Below are 15,179 nucleotides of genomic sequence, written 5' to 3'. Positions count from 1 at the left end.
ATCAACCTGAGTTGAGATGAGAGGATTGTTTCCATAGATGTGTGCTGGGCTAAAGTGGATGAAGTGTGGGGTGTTTTCATAAGCTGGTTTGAATGGGTCGACACCAGACTGGCCTTCATTATGAAGATTGGCGGCTGGTCTTAATCTAGATTTACTTTTTCATCTCATTCGGGAACGACATAAACGTTTTTACTGATGCAAAGGGAATGCTAAGCTGCACTGTAAGCGAGTGTGCTTGGTACAAAGCGTCCTGTGACAGTGAAGGCAGATTGATATTGCATTGCATAATACATTAATACTCATATACGGTATGCAAAGTATAATTAAATGCCTTGAATAGCCGTGTTCTGCTTTTGCTGAAATGTGCATTTCATAAGAGCACAATGCATGAAATAAGGATATTTTTCAGAAATTGGTGTTTGATTCCTCCAACATTGCACCTCATCCTTGCACATTCATAATACCATATTATTACCATTCTTACTACTGCCAGTATGCAAACAGTATGTGTCCCACAATGCAGTGCGCTCGATATGACCTTCCATTTCTGCAACCTGACAATAGCTACACTGTAAAAAATAATCGTGATTTTAACTGTTAATAGACTATGTGCACGTTAGCATATGCTACTTCCGGCTGCGAAACCGATAGGGGGTGTCTAGTTTCCGGTAGCCTGATGGACGACGTAGAAGTAACGTTAAACATTGTTTACTTTTCACAATGCAGCAGCGCCTGGTTACCGTAATTCCTCAAATAAAAACCGGTATTCAAATAAACGCCGGGCCTCTGATAATGGCCGGGTGCGTGATCAACGCGGACAAATAAAGGCCGGGGGAAAATTAGTGTGGATAATCTCCTAAATGACTTTCATTGAAGAGATGTTACACCTGTCCACTTCATGCGTGTTCTGTGATCTGATCGTGAAAAGACCATGTATAAATGCCATCCGAAGCACATTCGAGACAATTTAAATCCGATCGCTCAAACCACTTCTTCAGGAGGAGATCTGAGACGAGATTCCAGACGAAACTGCACAAGTGTAAATCAAATGCATCTGATTGTTGAAACCACGTATCTAAATTTTACTCCTCCCAAAAACGCTAAAAAATAAGTGTGAGAGCGTGTTATAGGCTATGTAATGTTATAGCAAGATGTGACAACGCTACTGCAACACGCATCACGGCAGCCGAGCATCTATCCATAAAGCCAACGTGCAAACTATTGCAAATTAAAGTGAAAGTAAGTCGCAGACAATTCTCCTCATCATTAAAAGTAAAGAAACGAAATGATCTTACCAGGCTTGTTGCCGCTCTCGCTTATTGCGGTCTTTTGATTTAGAAATGAGCTGATCTATCAAATGCAGCTCATATCTGTTTGTACAAAATTCCCTGCCGCGCGCATGCGCGAGGCGAACTTGTTCAGACTTGTTCTGATGTATGCGCAAAAAGTTTCATCCAGCAGCATCCAGCGCACGGAGTTTTTCTGGCATTGTTTCGTTCCTAAAAGTCTTTCTTCTTTGTGTGGTATTGCTGTGCGTTCATAACTACGTAAGTAAAGATATTTAATGTCATTGTAGATGGTTTTTAGAGAGTGTCAGAGCGGGATTCAGTTTATTTTACCTCAGAAATATTATTGTGTCAATATACATACAATCAGGCGCAGTGCTCGCGCGTATTCAGTGAGTCATCATGTTATATTTGTTAACGATGTTTATTCATATGGGAAAGGGAGTTGCTTGTCATGTTGATTCAAATATTCGTCTTATCGGCATATTAATAATGGTACAAAGAGCGCACGGGAGTGCTAGAGCAGCGCACACACTTTGTAATCTGACACCTCTTGTTAGCTGCAGCGGTCTGCATTTAGAGTATATATATTTCAATACGGTTTACTTTAACCTAATACAACTTTAACCTCTCCATGTATATGTATACAGGCACTATTTGTGTATATTCTGTCATATCATGTTATCATTTATATTTATCATCCTTATTTTGTTCTCTCACAGAGACCACTGTTATATGTATATCCACGCAAACCTGTCTACGACTTGCACTTTTGTGGCTTAATAAATATTGAGAATGGACAAGTTCACTCTGGAGTAGCTGCAGTTCTTTCTAACCGAAGAATTAGGCCAGTTGAGTTCCAACCATCCCACTGCGCGCAGAATATCCCACAAAATTGGTCCTTCGAGCCGGATCGGGACATCAGCTGCGCTATGGCTACATCCAGAGATTACTATGAGGGAGAACAAGTGCCAGATCGTCGTCCAAGTCGTACCCGGCGGGTGCCCACCTACTTGGAGGATTATGTGCTTGATTATCCACTTCCACGTCATGTTCATTCTTCATCAGCAGAGGTCGCTGCAGGAATATCCTATACAAGCCAGGGCACTCCTGCTCACAGGGACAGAGACTTTGAAAATGTAAAGCTTCATCACTTAGAGGCCCGCTGGAAAGATTTAAGCAGTGAGATGAGAGAGCTTCAAATCAGAATGGACAGTGCTAGACAGGTATCTTTTGAATCTAGATCTCCTGCTTACGGACAATATGAGAGTCTTCCTCACATTGAACTAAGTAACACTGGATTAGAACCCTCTATGACTGTAGCATCGTCTCCACAATATGAGGAAACACTTTACCACGAGCCCTCTATGCAGCTGCAGTCGCAACCGAGCCTGCATCCACCTAATATAGCTCGTGTATCTTCCCTGCCTGGGCCACAGCCTCAGAGGCCATGTGCGGAACTCCGACGATCAGACTCATGGCCCCCCACGGCTGCTCAGCCTGTTCAGCCTGCCTATTCTCAGTTACAGCCACAGCATCAGCCGACTCCAGTTCACCCTGCACCAGCCCGCATACAGCCACCGCATCAATCAGCTGTTGTACAGCCTAAGCATTTTTATGTGCAACCCCAACGTCAGCCAGTTGCTATACCAGCTGCGCCAGCCTCACTGCGGTCACAGTACCAGCATATAGGGCCAGCTCCAGTTCCTCCTGTACCAGCGCAAGCAGCGATACATCCTCAACGCCCTTATCAACCACTGCCTCTGCATCCACCTCCTTGGCCTGGACCACAACCACAGTATTATTATCCTGTCAATCCTGTGGCACCGGGACTTATGGAAATGGCCATTGCCTCCTCCTATGGCATACCCAAACCAAAACTGGCAGTCTTCTCTTCTGGGAAAGAGAGTGATTTCCTTATGCTCAAGAAAGGACTGGACAGCATCCTTGGTCCACACAGGCATCTAACAGAGGACTATAAATATCAAGTGCTTTTGGATCATCTACCTCTACCCGCTGCTTATCAGGTAGCTAAGAGATATGTTAACAGCCCATTTCCTTACACCAGTGCCATGCAGGCTCTTGAACAGAGATACGGTCAACCAAGACAGTTAATTCAGAGCGAGTTGAGAGCTATCCTCAATGCACCAGCTATTCGACCAGGTGATGCGCAGGGGTTTGAGGACTTTGCGGCAGCTGTTAACACACTGGTGGGCATGTTGAACACAATGGATGGACCCTCTAGATACGAACTGCAGTGTGGCTCACACGTTGACACTCTACTGACCAAACTGCCTGTCAGCTATAGAGACTCATTCATAGAGTACTGTCTCAACAAGCATATAATTGTGAGCGGCAGTTCCAGGACTTACACTCTGCCTGAATTTGCTGAGTGGCTGGAAAGGAAGGCCCAGGCCATTCAAATATCTAGGCGTGTAACAGGGCCAGCGCATACAGAGCCCTATCGGCGAGAGCAGAAACCTCTTTCTTATCCCAAAGCCAAGGCAGCCACAATTCTCACAGGCAGTGAACAACATAAAACCATCAATTTGCCCTCCAGCTCCCTCACAGACACTAAAATGGCAACTACAGCTAAAAAGCGGGATCGCTTTAAGCCCTTTTGTCCCTACTGCAACAACCATGAGCATTATCTCAATGCTTGTGCAGCCTTTTGCAAGTTGAGCCACACACAAAGAGGAAGCTGGATTAAAGAGCAAAATAAATGCTGGAGATGTGGACGAGGTCACAAACAGGACAGCTGCACGCTCAAGAAAACTTGCTCTACCTGTGGAGGACTCCACCTGCCTGTTCTGCATGAAGTTGCCGTGGCTGCGGAAAACCAGAGCATACTCACAGTGAGCACAACCACTTCTCAAGTTTACTTGGATCAGGCCAGTCATTCAGGCAGAGTGATGTTAAAAGTTGTCCCAGTAAGACTTCGCAGTGGTAAAAGGTTCATGGATACACATGCTGTGTTAGATGATGGTTCGGAAAGAACAATTATCCTGCCAGCAGCAGTCAAACAACTGGGCTTGAAAGGATCAGAAGAAACTTTGACTCTCAGAACAATAAGACAAGATCTCGTTCAGCTAAGAGGAAATGCAGTCTCCTTTGAAGTATCTGCGATATCACACCCAAATGTGAAACATCAAATCCAAAGGGCATTTACAGCTGAAGAGCTCAATCTGGCTGAACAGTCTTGTCCCGTGAACTCACTAAAAGGAAGATATGGTCACTTAAGGGACATCCCGTTGAAAGGTTTCACTAAAGTGCAGCCTTTGCTACTCATAGGATCAGATTTCCCACAGCTGATCACACCAAACTGCCCAATCCGTATGGGACCGCTTGGTAGCCCTGTAGCAGTACACACTCTTCTTGGATGGACAGTTCAAGGGCCAACAACCTTTCTCCAGCAACCCTCAAATGTAAGCTCATGCCTTCACACCACATTCCTTCCTCCCATGCAAGAGTTACGTCAACATGTTGAGCGGTTGTGGCAGCTTGACCTACTGCCACAGAGAAACGAGAAAGAAGTAGTCCGTTCCAGACAAGACAAAGCTGCACTTGCAATGTTGGAGGAGAAAACGGTGCATGTTACAGTTGATGGTACAACCCGCTATGCTACCCCATTACTTCATAAGCGAGACACGGCTAAACTCCAAGCACCACCAAATGCTGTCATGGCTCTTTTAAGAGCTACAGAACGTCGCCTTGTTAATAATCCTGATCTGGCGAACGTGTATGACAACGAGATACACAAGCTTGAGCAGGCAGGTTATGCAGAGCGAATAACCAACCCAGAAGGTGTCAATTCCGGTAATTCATGGTACGTTCCTCACCACATTGTGCTGCACAATGACAAAGCCCGGGTAGTCTTCAATTGCTCTTACACCTACAATCAAATGAGCCTAAATGACAATCTACTCCCTGGTCCCACTCTTGGTCCACCACTGCTGGGAGTCCTGCTCAGGTTCAGAGAGTATACCGTTGCGATAAGTGGAGACATACGAGCCATGTTTCACCAGATCAGACTGTTACCTGAAGACCAGCCATTGCTCCGCTTTCTCTGGAGAGACATGGAAAGAGATCGTAACCCAGACATCTATGAATGGCGAGTGTTACCATTTGGGACCACCTGTAGTCCATGCTGTGCTACTTATGCCCTCCAGAGACATGTCAGAGACAACAGTGAGGGCAATGAAGATGTAGTGGAGTCTGTCCAGCAGTCTTTCTATGTGGACAATTGTTTACAATCTCTTCAGTCTCAGCATCAGGCTAAAAAACTCATTGATAAAATGAGAGCATTATTAGCATCTGGTGGTTTTGACATAAGGCAGTGGGCTAGCAATGTTCCCAATGTGATTGCACATCTACCCGCTGAAGCCAAATCAGTAGGCTGCGAGCGGTGGCTTTCGGCAGACAAAACTGATCCACAAGAGTCGACCCTCGGCCTAGTGTGGCATTGTTCCCAGGACACTTTAGGTTATAAACACAGACCTGTGTCAACAAGTGGAGAAACCTCAATGAGAAATGTCTATCGCATCCTGGCAAGCCAGTATGACCCATTAGGTTACATCATCCCGTTCACCACAAGGGCCAAAATCATGGTGCAATCACTATGGAAGAGAGTTGGAGGTTGGGATGAACCTCTGCCAGCTGACCTTTTCTCAGAATGGCATGCTTGGGAAGAAGAGCTTCCTAACCTACAGAGAATAACACTACCTAGGTGTTACACACCAGCATGCAACAACACCTCCTCCACTATCGATATGCATGTCTTCTGTGATGCCTCGGAGAAGGCATATGGCTCTGTAGCCTATTTACGGGTAGAAACGGGTAATGACATTCAAATCGCATTCATCATGGCGAGGTCACGAGTGGCACCCAAGAAGCAACTCTCCATTCCACGCCTTGAACTCTGTGCAGCATTGTCTGGAGCTCAGCTAGCCAAAACACTGAACACAGAACTTACACTTAATCTCAGACAGACAATCATGTGGTCCGATTCAACAACCGTATTACACTGGATACAGTCTGAGTCATGCAACTACAAAGTGTTTGTGGGCACGCGAATCGCAGAGATTCAAGACCTCATTGGATATGAGAACTGGAAATACGTGGACTCGAATAACAACCCTGCCGATGATATAACCCGGGGTAAGACCCTCATAGATCTGTCCCAAACCTGCAGATGGAAGCAAGGTCCAGAATTTCTGCACCAATCTCCAGACCACTGGCCAATCCACCCGTCAGTGTCAGTAGAAGATTCAGAAGAACTCCGTAAATCCACATTCTGCGGTAATGTCACAATCAGTCATGCCTCTTTACCTGATATAGATAACTGCGAATCATGGGACGATCTCATCACGACCACATATCAGTCTCTGCATGGTTCGGCAGCACCCCCTATGTCTGCCACAGAACGCATAGAGACTGAAACTGCTGTACTCAGACGTGCACAGACTGAAAGTTTTCCTAAGGAAGTGCATGCCCTTAAATCCAATAAATCGGTGCATTCAAACAGTCGATTATACTCCCTTGCTCCAACTTTGGATCCTCATCTTAATCTGATACGAGTGGGTGGTAGATTACGCAAAGCAGCAACACTGCCAGAGGATGCACTTCATCCTATTGTGTTGGCCCCAGAACACCCCATAACAAAACTGCTAATCCAAGACTTTGATAACCGCCTGATGCACGCCGGTTCAGAAAGAGTCTTCGCCGAGCTAAGACGAACCTATTGGGTTCTCAGAGGCCGCCAGGTGGTAAAAAAGTACCAGAGACAATGCGCTGAGTGTCGCAAATGGCGTGGCAAGCCCATTGTACCTAAAATGGCTGACCTGCCTGCCTCCCGTCTGAGAATTAGTCAACCTCCATTCTGGTCCACGGGAGTTGATTGTTTTGGTCCCTATGTAATCAAAATTGGCAGACGACAAGAAAAGAGATGGGGCATAATATTTAAATGTCTCACTACAAGATGCGTACATCTCGACTTGTTATGCAGCATGGATGCAGATTCATTTTTACTAGCCCTCAGACGTTTCATATCAAGGAGAGGAAAGCCCTTTGAGATCATCTGCGACAGAGGCACCAACTTCAGGGGGGGAGAGCGTGAGCTCTCTGAAGCCTTTACTGAAATGGAACCATCACTCCAAGAGCAACTAGCCAAACAAAAAATTTCCTTCCAATTCAACCCACCTCACGCACCTCACTTCGGGGGAGTATGGGAGAGGGAAATTAAATCAGTCAAAGCTGCCCTCCAAGTTGTCCTGAAAGATCACACCGTCTCGGAGGAAGTCCTTACCACAGTATTGATCGAAGTGGAAGGCATCGTAAATTCAAAACCCCTGGGGTACGTATCATCTGATATAGCAGATCCTGACCCTATTACCCCCAATTTGCTGCTCATGGGGCGGCGGGACGCCTCCCTACCTCAGGCTGTGTATGGACCCAGCAATCTACTTGGACGGCGCCGCTACAGACACAGCCAAGTGATCGCCGATCACTTCTGGACCCAGTTCCTCAGAGACTACCTACCCAGTCTTCAGCTTCGACAGAAGTGGCAGAACATCACACCAAACCTAGCAGTCGGTCAGGTTGTATTGATTGCGGACTTTCAACTTCCCAGAGCAAAATGGCCTGTCGGTAGGGTGACCCGAGTCCTACCAAGCGACGACGGTGCAATAAGAGCCGTCGAAGTTGACATCAAGGGCAATACATATGTCCGCCCTGTTGCTAAACTCATTGTGTTACCTGAAATGCCTAAAGTTTAGTTCTTAGCACCAGTAGTTAATTTCGGACATTTTGTGGATTTACAAATTTCCTGTGTAAATTTGTGGGGCGGCTGTACAAAATTCCCTGCCGCGCGCATGCGCGAGGCGAACTTGTTCAGACTTGTTCTGATGTATGCGCAAAAAGTTTCATCCAGCAGCATCCAGCGCACGGAGTTTTTCTGGCATTGTTTCGTTCCTAAAAGTCTTTCTTCTTTGTGTGGTATTGCTGTGCGTTCATAACTACGTAAGTAAAGATATTTAATGTCATTGTAGATGGTTTTTAGAGAGTGTCAGAGCGGGATTCAGTTTATTTTACCTCAGAAATATTATTGTGTCAATATACATACAATCAGGCGCAGTGCTCGCGCGTATTCAGTGAGTCATCATGTTATATTTGTTAACGATGTTTATTCATATGGGAAAGGGAGTTGCTTGTCATGTTGATTCAAATATTCGTCTTATCGGCATATTAATAATGGTACAAAGAGCGCACGGGAGTGCTAGAGCAGCGCACACACTTTGTAATCTGACACCTCTTGTTAGCTGCAGCGGTCTGCATTTAGAGTATATATATTTCAATACGGTTTACTTTAACCTAATACAACTTTAACCTCTCCATGTATATGTATACAGGCACTATTTGTGTATATTCTGTCATATCATGTTATCATTTATATTTATCATCCTTATTTTGTTCTCTCACAGAGACCACTGTTATATGTATATCCACGCAAACCTGTCTACGACTTGCACTTTTGTGGCTTAATAAATATTGAGAATGGACAAGTTCACTCTGGAGTAGCTGCAGTTCTTTCTAACCGAAGAATTAGGCCAGTTGAGTTCCAACCATCCCACTGCGCGCAGAATATCCCACACTGTTGCTTTCGGTGACGTCCACTCCATTAAATCCGCATATAGCGTTGGAATTGAAGATTTATATCCGTTTTGCGAAAACGCATTTGTGAGCAGATTTAAGTAGAATTGTTTTGATAAATCAGAGAGCTTTCCGATCTGAGAAAACACATGAAGTGGCCAGGTGTAAACATCCCCTAATATGCATTCAAGTTCATCGTAACGTACAGCCAATAGATGGTAGTAGACAATAGATGTAACACACATATAATTTAGTGCTGCTAGTGTAACGGTCTTTTCAACAACTTTAATGAAAACGAAATTGTCTTGAGGAGCATGGAACCCAGACGGAAATTTGATTTAGATTTTTTTTAAATAAAGCGCCTGCCTCTAATAAAAGCCTGTTACCTTCTGCAGTTTAGGTAAATAAAGGCCCCAGCTTTTATTTGAGGAATTATGGTATTACCACCGACTGCCCTTTGAAAAGTGAATCGGTTTTTTTATGTTTTAGGTCCATTGCGAACGATTAAACTAACTTAACGCCGGTCCACTGATGTAAACAAGACGGCAACCGGAAACGAAGTACCCAATTTCCACCCTCAAGCCGGAAGTTAGCATTTTTCTCGTGCACAGAGCGAATTGGTTAATGGAAAGTTTCCGTACTATATACGGTAAATAACTGTGATAGATCTCATGGTACATTTAATGTAATTTTACTGTAAAATACCATTTTTGAAAGTGAATAAGAACAACTCATTGTATAATTTACAGTGAAAAAAAACGTAAATTGACACTCCCACAATTCCCTGCGTGACACTTCACATTTTATGTATTTTTGTTGAAATAACTATGTTTCTCCATAGTTTTCTTTGTTTTTTTTTCTAATCAGTTAAGTACATTAGGGTTTTATGTTACATTTAATGTTGTTAAATTAATGTCTATTGCATTTTTTTTTTATTTCATGTGTGTTACCATGATGGTGTTTAATGTTTGTGCGAATGACTCTGTGCAGCTTCTAGATTAGTATTAGCATTTTGAGGAAAAGCTGCTTGTGACGGGATTTAATTGATCATGTGACTCTCATCACTGCTGTGATTGGTGGTTTACGAGTGGTATTACAATGGTATTACAATGGTACAAAACAGAAATCAATATTTCAATAGGATGGTAAATTAACTTTATATCAAATTATGAAATACGGTTTATTACTGTACATTTTAAGTTAGGTCTGTAAAATCAATAACGTTGCTACTGTATTTTTGACGGTAAAGATCTGGCAACGACAGCTGCCGTTTTTCTACCGTAAAAATTACGGTTTATTTTTTAGTGTGCAAAAACCAGTTGGGTGCTTCCTTATAATGAGTAGCGTGCCATTCAAATTGCTGTGACGTATTCTTAATCTGGTCATAACTATTTCTTCTTTTCTATTCCCTCCCCTATTCTTCACAGCCCAAAACTTTATATTTTGTATAGCATACAAATGTCTCCCTTTGGTTTCCCTGTCCCACCGATGTTTCCATTCTCTAATGGCTTCTTTCCATATTATTCTCTTTCCTTCAGATTTTGACAACTTAATATTTGCTTGAATATTCTCTTTTTTAACAGTTTGTTTGGCTGATTTGTCCACTGTCTCATTACACACAATGCGTTTGGCAAACCAACTTAAAGGTGCTTTACCACCACCTACAGGACTGGGGTATGGACAGCAGCTTGACAGGAAGGAAGGAAGGAAGGAAGGATGAGAAAATAGAAGAAATAAAAGACAAAAACCGATACATTCATTTTAAATTCTTTCACTTATCCCTACATATTTATTTTGATAATTCATTAGGAGACTGTACATTTTCCAAGACTTTGTCTTTCGCAGCAGATTTTCTAGTCATGTTTTGTTTTCCACCTTGTATTTCTAACGCCATTCTTTCCTCCTCATATCTTTTATAATCTAATAATTTGTGTTTTATTGTCTCTTGTGTGTTGCAGTGGGTGCAAAGTCCAGTGGGGTATTTTCCTATGTGAAATGTAAATCAGCATGACCTATTGTCGAATAATTATCTTTTCTTTTTTTGGATTCCTGCTGTAAAGCTAAGTTACGTCTACTTGTTTTTCTACATTATATAAATGTCGTCCAGTGTCAGCTATGTCCCAGTATTCTTGCCATATTTTGTTTGTATGTCCCTTTATAATGGTTTTAATCTCTGCTCTACAACGGTATTGTATATCAACTGTTTCATGTTTTATTGATCCTTTTGCCAAAACATCTACAATCTCATTCCCTTCCACCCCTACAGGAACCCAAAGGATGACACATCTTGCCCTCTATACAGTATTAAAAGCAAGTGGAATATTATATTATATCTTGTCTGCATGATGCTTTCCCAGATTGTACACTAGATAATGCAGATAAGCTGTCAGAAGCTATGGTTACGTTTTGGTTCTGATTATAACCGCTGTGTGAAAACCTTCAGAACTGTTTGGTTATAAAAGTGGAGTGGAGATTTATGGCGCGTTCGAAGCCGTTGTAAATTACCACCCACACACACACACACACACACACACACACCTGTGACCGCATTACATTAGTGTTACTGCTCAACTGCCGTTTTGTTGGTGCGTGTGTTGCTTGGCAACCTCTTTGGAACTACATTGCTTGGCGGAGGAATAAATGTGTTATAACGTTATATTTTTTGTTGCTGGTGTTTTTTTATGAATAAAATAAATATTAAAATGAATATTTTTATGGAGTAACCGCTTTATAAAAGCAATAAGCTTTTATAGATCGGCTCCGCGTCGTGCCTAACAACGCAACGCCCTTTAGCTGTTCTAAATTCACTGTAAAACACGGTTTCAAGGGGTTTATTGCTTTATTTTCCTTGATCTTTTGATAAGAGGTCATTGTAGGCTACTAGAAAAATTTACTGTAAGTTTCAGAACTCAAACCGTCCTCATTAGTTCAAACCCTCCTCAAAAGCTCAGAAAACAACTCGTTTCGGATTTTTGTCACATTATTGTTGAAGAAGATCAATGCCTACTTCTACATCATTGCCTCTTTAGCCCCAGTTTTCATCGGAAAACCCAATTATGACATTTTGATTCTAAATTACAAGATCAAAAAAAAAAAATTAAGAAATGAAACGTATAGAACGAATGATTCACAATAAAATCTAAATGCATTTGCAAAATAGTGAATTTTTATTGCAGTGTAAATTCGACACATACTGCAACATCAGCTCTGGATTAAGCCTTTCCTTCTCATACTATTGTTTTAATCATGTTGACATTAAACAATCAAAATCAAGTAAGCCGTGCAGTTTTTCCCACGACCAGTGAGGTTTAGCATGTTATTTTATAAATCCTGTGAGAAGCAGTGGCAGATGTGGATGGGTGGAGTCTGGAACGGGACAGAGACAGCGATTCATTCATGAGACACACACCTGTGTGAGAGCGGCATCTCAGCGCTTCATGGAGGTTCACACACATCCTGAGAGCAAATATCTCCTGTTCATCTTTAACTAGTTTTCATTCTCACTGTCCACCTTCATTCTCACCCACCACTCATACACAAGGCCTATTCTTCTGACACACACTGTCTCACCCAGCCCTCATTGTTGTTAACAGTGCTCTGTGTGTGCTGGGATACTTGATCCCACAAGGACAAAGTCACTGCACAGAAATAAAGGGAGAGAAAATTAGGAGTAGGGGGAGGATAAGAAACCATAAAAAACATGAGAAGCCATACTTAAAAAAAAAAAAAAAAAAAAAAAAAAACCTTCAATTTAGATAAACGGCTCATGATTTTTTATTTATTTATCTGAGTTTTGCACAAGCACCACTTCTAACAGAAAATTGCAATATTAGCATTTCCTATTTTTTCCCCAATGCGATTTGGGTTTTTCCATAATGTAATTTTTACAAGGAAGTAAATCACCCTCAGTGGAGGCAGCTGAAAATAAGGCCATTCATTTCCTATCACAAAAGATGGGAAATGTGAGAATTACGTCTGAACACGTAAGATAATTAAGTCATTAGAGGTCCCAAAACAAAGGCGGTCCTTTATCATTCCTTATTCGTCTGTAAACAAATATCTTCGATGGCAATATAACCCTGTCTCTCTTCGCAAAGCAGTTGTAATTTGACACATGCACGCCTTCTAAAGGAATGATTTGACGTTTGAATGTTGACTATACCTGCACAATTAAAAATATGTTGGTTAACTTGCTCCACTCTTGGCATCTTCAAGGTCGGAACATTTTACATTAGATATTTACACTAAAAAAAATGATATGTTGGCTTTACTTAACTTTTTTATGTAAACAGGTTCCACCGGTTCCACATCTATGTTTCGTTAAAGCTCCAGTCGGCAAGTCTGGCAGATTGAGTGGATTCAGGAAAATTTTGAATGTTTACAACTCTCATGCCCCTCCCCCACTATCAACGGATACCCTCCCATCCAGTTCATGCTCGTCAGTGCGTGTGCACCAGATTTTCAGTGAACGCCAGGGCTCTCAAGTGTCACGCATTGAGCGTGACAGTCACTCATTTCGGTCTTTTGTCACGCTCTCCCGCCACACATTGTATTTCTCACGCTGAAAAACTATTTGAAATATATTTAATATGCCGCAGCGCCCAAAACACTGGCCGCGCCGCTCTCACTGTGGAACCGGCATGAATCAAGCGTGTTTCCTCTGGTGTTGTTCGTCGAGCTACACAATAGCCAATCAGAAAATAGCACTATTGTATCTGGGTAAGATTTAACAAAACAACCAATGACAAAAATGTATCCAACCCCCCGTCGGCTGGGTGTCACTCTTACCTGTCTTCAAAACTTGAGAGCCCTGGAACGCGCCCGTCTCATCAGCATCCATCAACACCATGGAGTATTTGGAGGTATGCTGTCCTGGCTAATCTACCGATAGATTGCAATTGCTAACGTCATTTATACTCTAAATGAGCGTACTTGATTTTCCGCCATCACTCTTCGTTACTGCGCGAACTTCTGCGAACTTCAGGCGTGTGCATGTGATTGTAACGTGCGCGAGGGGTGGCGTGTGCCCGATCTGTGATTGACAGTCAGATCTCACACCCCCCTGCGCTGATTGGACATGATGAACCGGGAGCTGTGGATTTTTGCAAAACAAATAACAAGCTCCAGGTGGAGTTAGAAGCTCGGGTTTTTTTCTAAAACCACTTTATTTATGTTGTTCTGTCAGATTATAGTGTCGATTTCACTGAATACATAGCTGCCAACTCTCACGCATTGGCCGTGAGACACCCGCATTTGATTGGTTTCACACGCTCACACGCCACACTCCCGATTTCTCACGCTGAAGTGTCAACCCGGGCGGTCAAATGCCTGGAAGATGAGTTTATCTATATATCTACCTGTTGAGCCACTCGTGATCGACTAGTTATACCGCAAATTCGTTAAAAATCTCCCGTTATCTAGATCGAGCGTGCATGCGAGACAGAGATTGTGCTCCAAACCGCGTAGAGCGAGCGAGAGACCTTGCGCGAGCGAGACCCCCCCCCCCCCCCCCCCCCCCCCCCGTCAACAAATCTCACTCGTCTCTACCCTCCCCGCCAACCCCCCCCCCCCCCCCGTCAACAAATCTCACTCGTCTCTACCCTCCCCGCCAACCCCCCCCCCCCCCCGTCAACAAATCTCACTCGTCTCTAACCCCCCCCCCCCCCCCCCCCCCCCCCCCTCAAAACAAATCTCACGCCGAGCAAAACTCAACAGTTGGCAGGTATGTGAATATGATCAAAAAAATGTTGCAGACGGCAGCTTTAAACAAACATAATGGGCCCTATCTTGCACTCGGCGCAAATGACTTTGTACACTGACGCATGTATCATTCCTATTTTGCACCCGCGCAAAGCGGACTTTTCCCTCCACAGACGCACGTCGGTTAACTAAGAAATACACTTGCGCTCCCCGGGGCGGTTCAGCGCAAAGAGGAGGCGTGTTCCGGCGCAAACTTTCCCTCATGCTATTTTGCTGTTCTATAAAACAATTGCGCCACTGACCAGAAAAAAAATAGTCTAAAGTCAGTGGCGCGTTGCGCGTTGTTCATTATGCTATTTTAAGGCCGCATGCTTGGCCATAATCAATGTAGCGTGTGCACAACGCGCATACACTTTGATTCTCTCATCTAAGCAGCAGTTTTCATTTTTGCAAATCATACATTATTACGATAGATAGATAGATAGATAGATAGATAGATAGATAGATAGATAGATAGATAGATAGATACATAGATACATAGATACA

This window comes from Rhinichthys klamathensis, unplaced genomic scaffold, assembly GCF_029890125.1.
Source record: "Rhinichthys klamathensis goyatoka isolate OS25496 unplaced genomic scaffold, OSU_Roscu_1.1 h1tg000039l_1, whole genome shotgun sequence".
NCBI classification, from domain to species: Eukaryota; Metazoa; Chordata; class Actinopteri; order Cypriniformes; family Leuciscidae; genus Rhinichthys; species Rhinichthys klamathensis.
The sequence above is the reverse complement of the archived record's forward strand: the minus strand, read 5'-3'. Positions refer to the sequence as shown.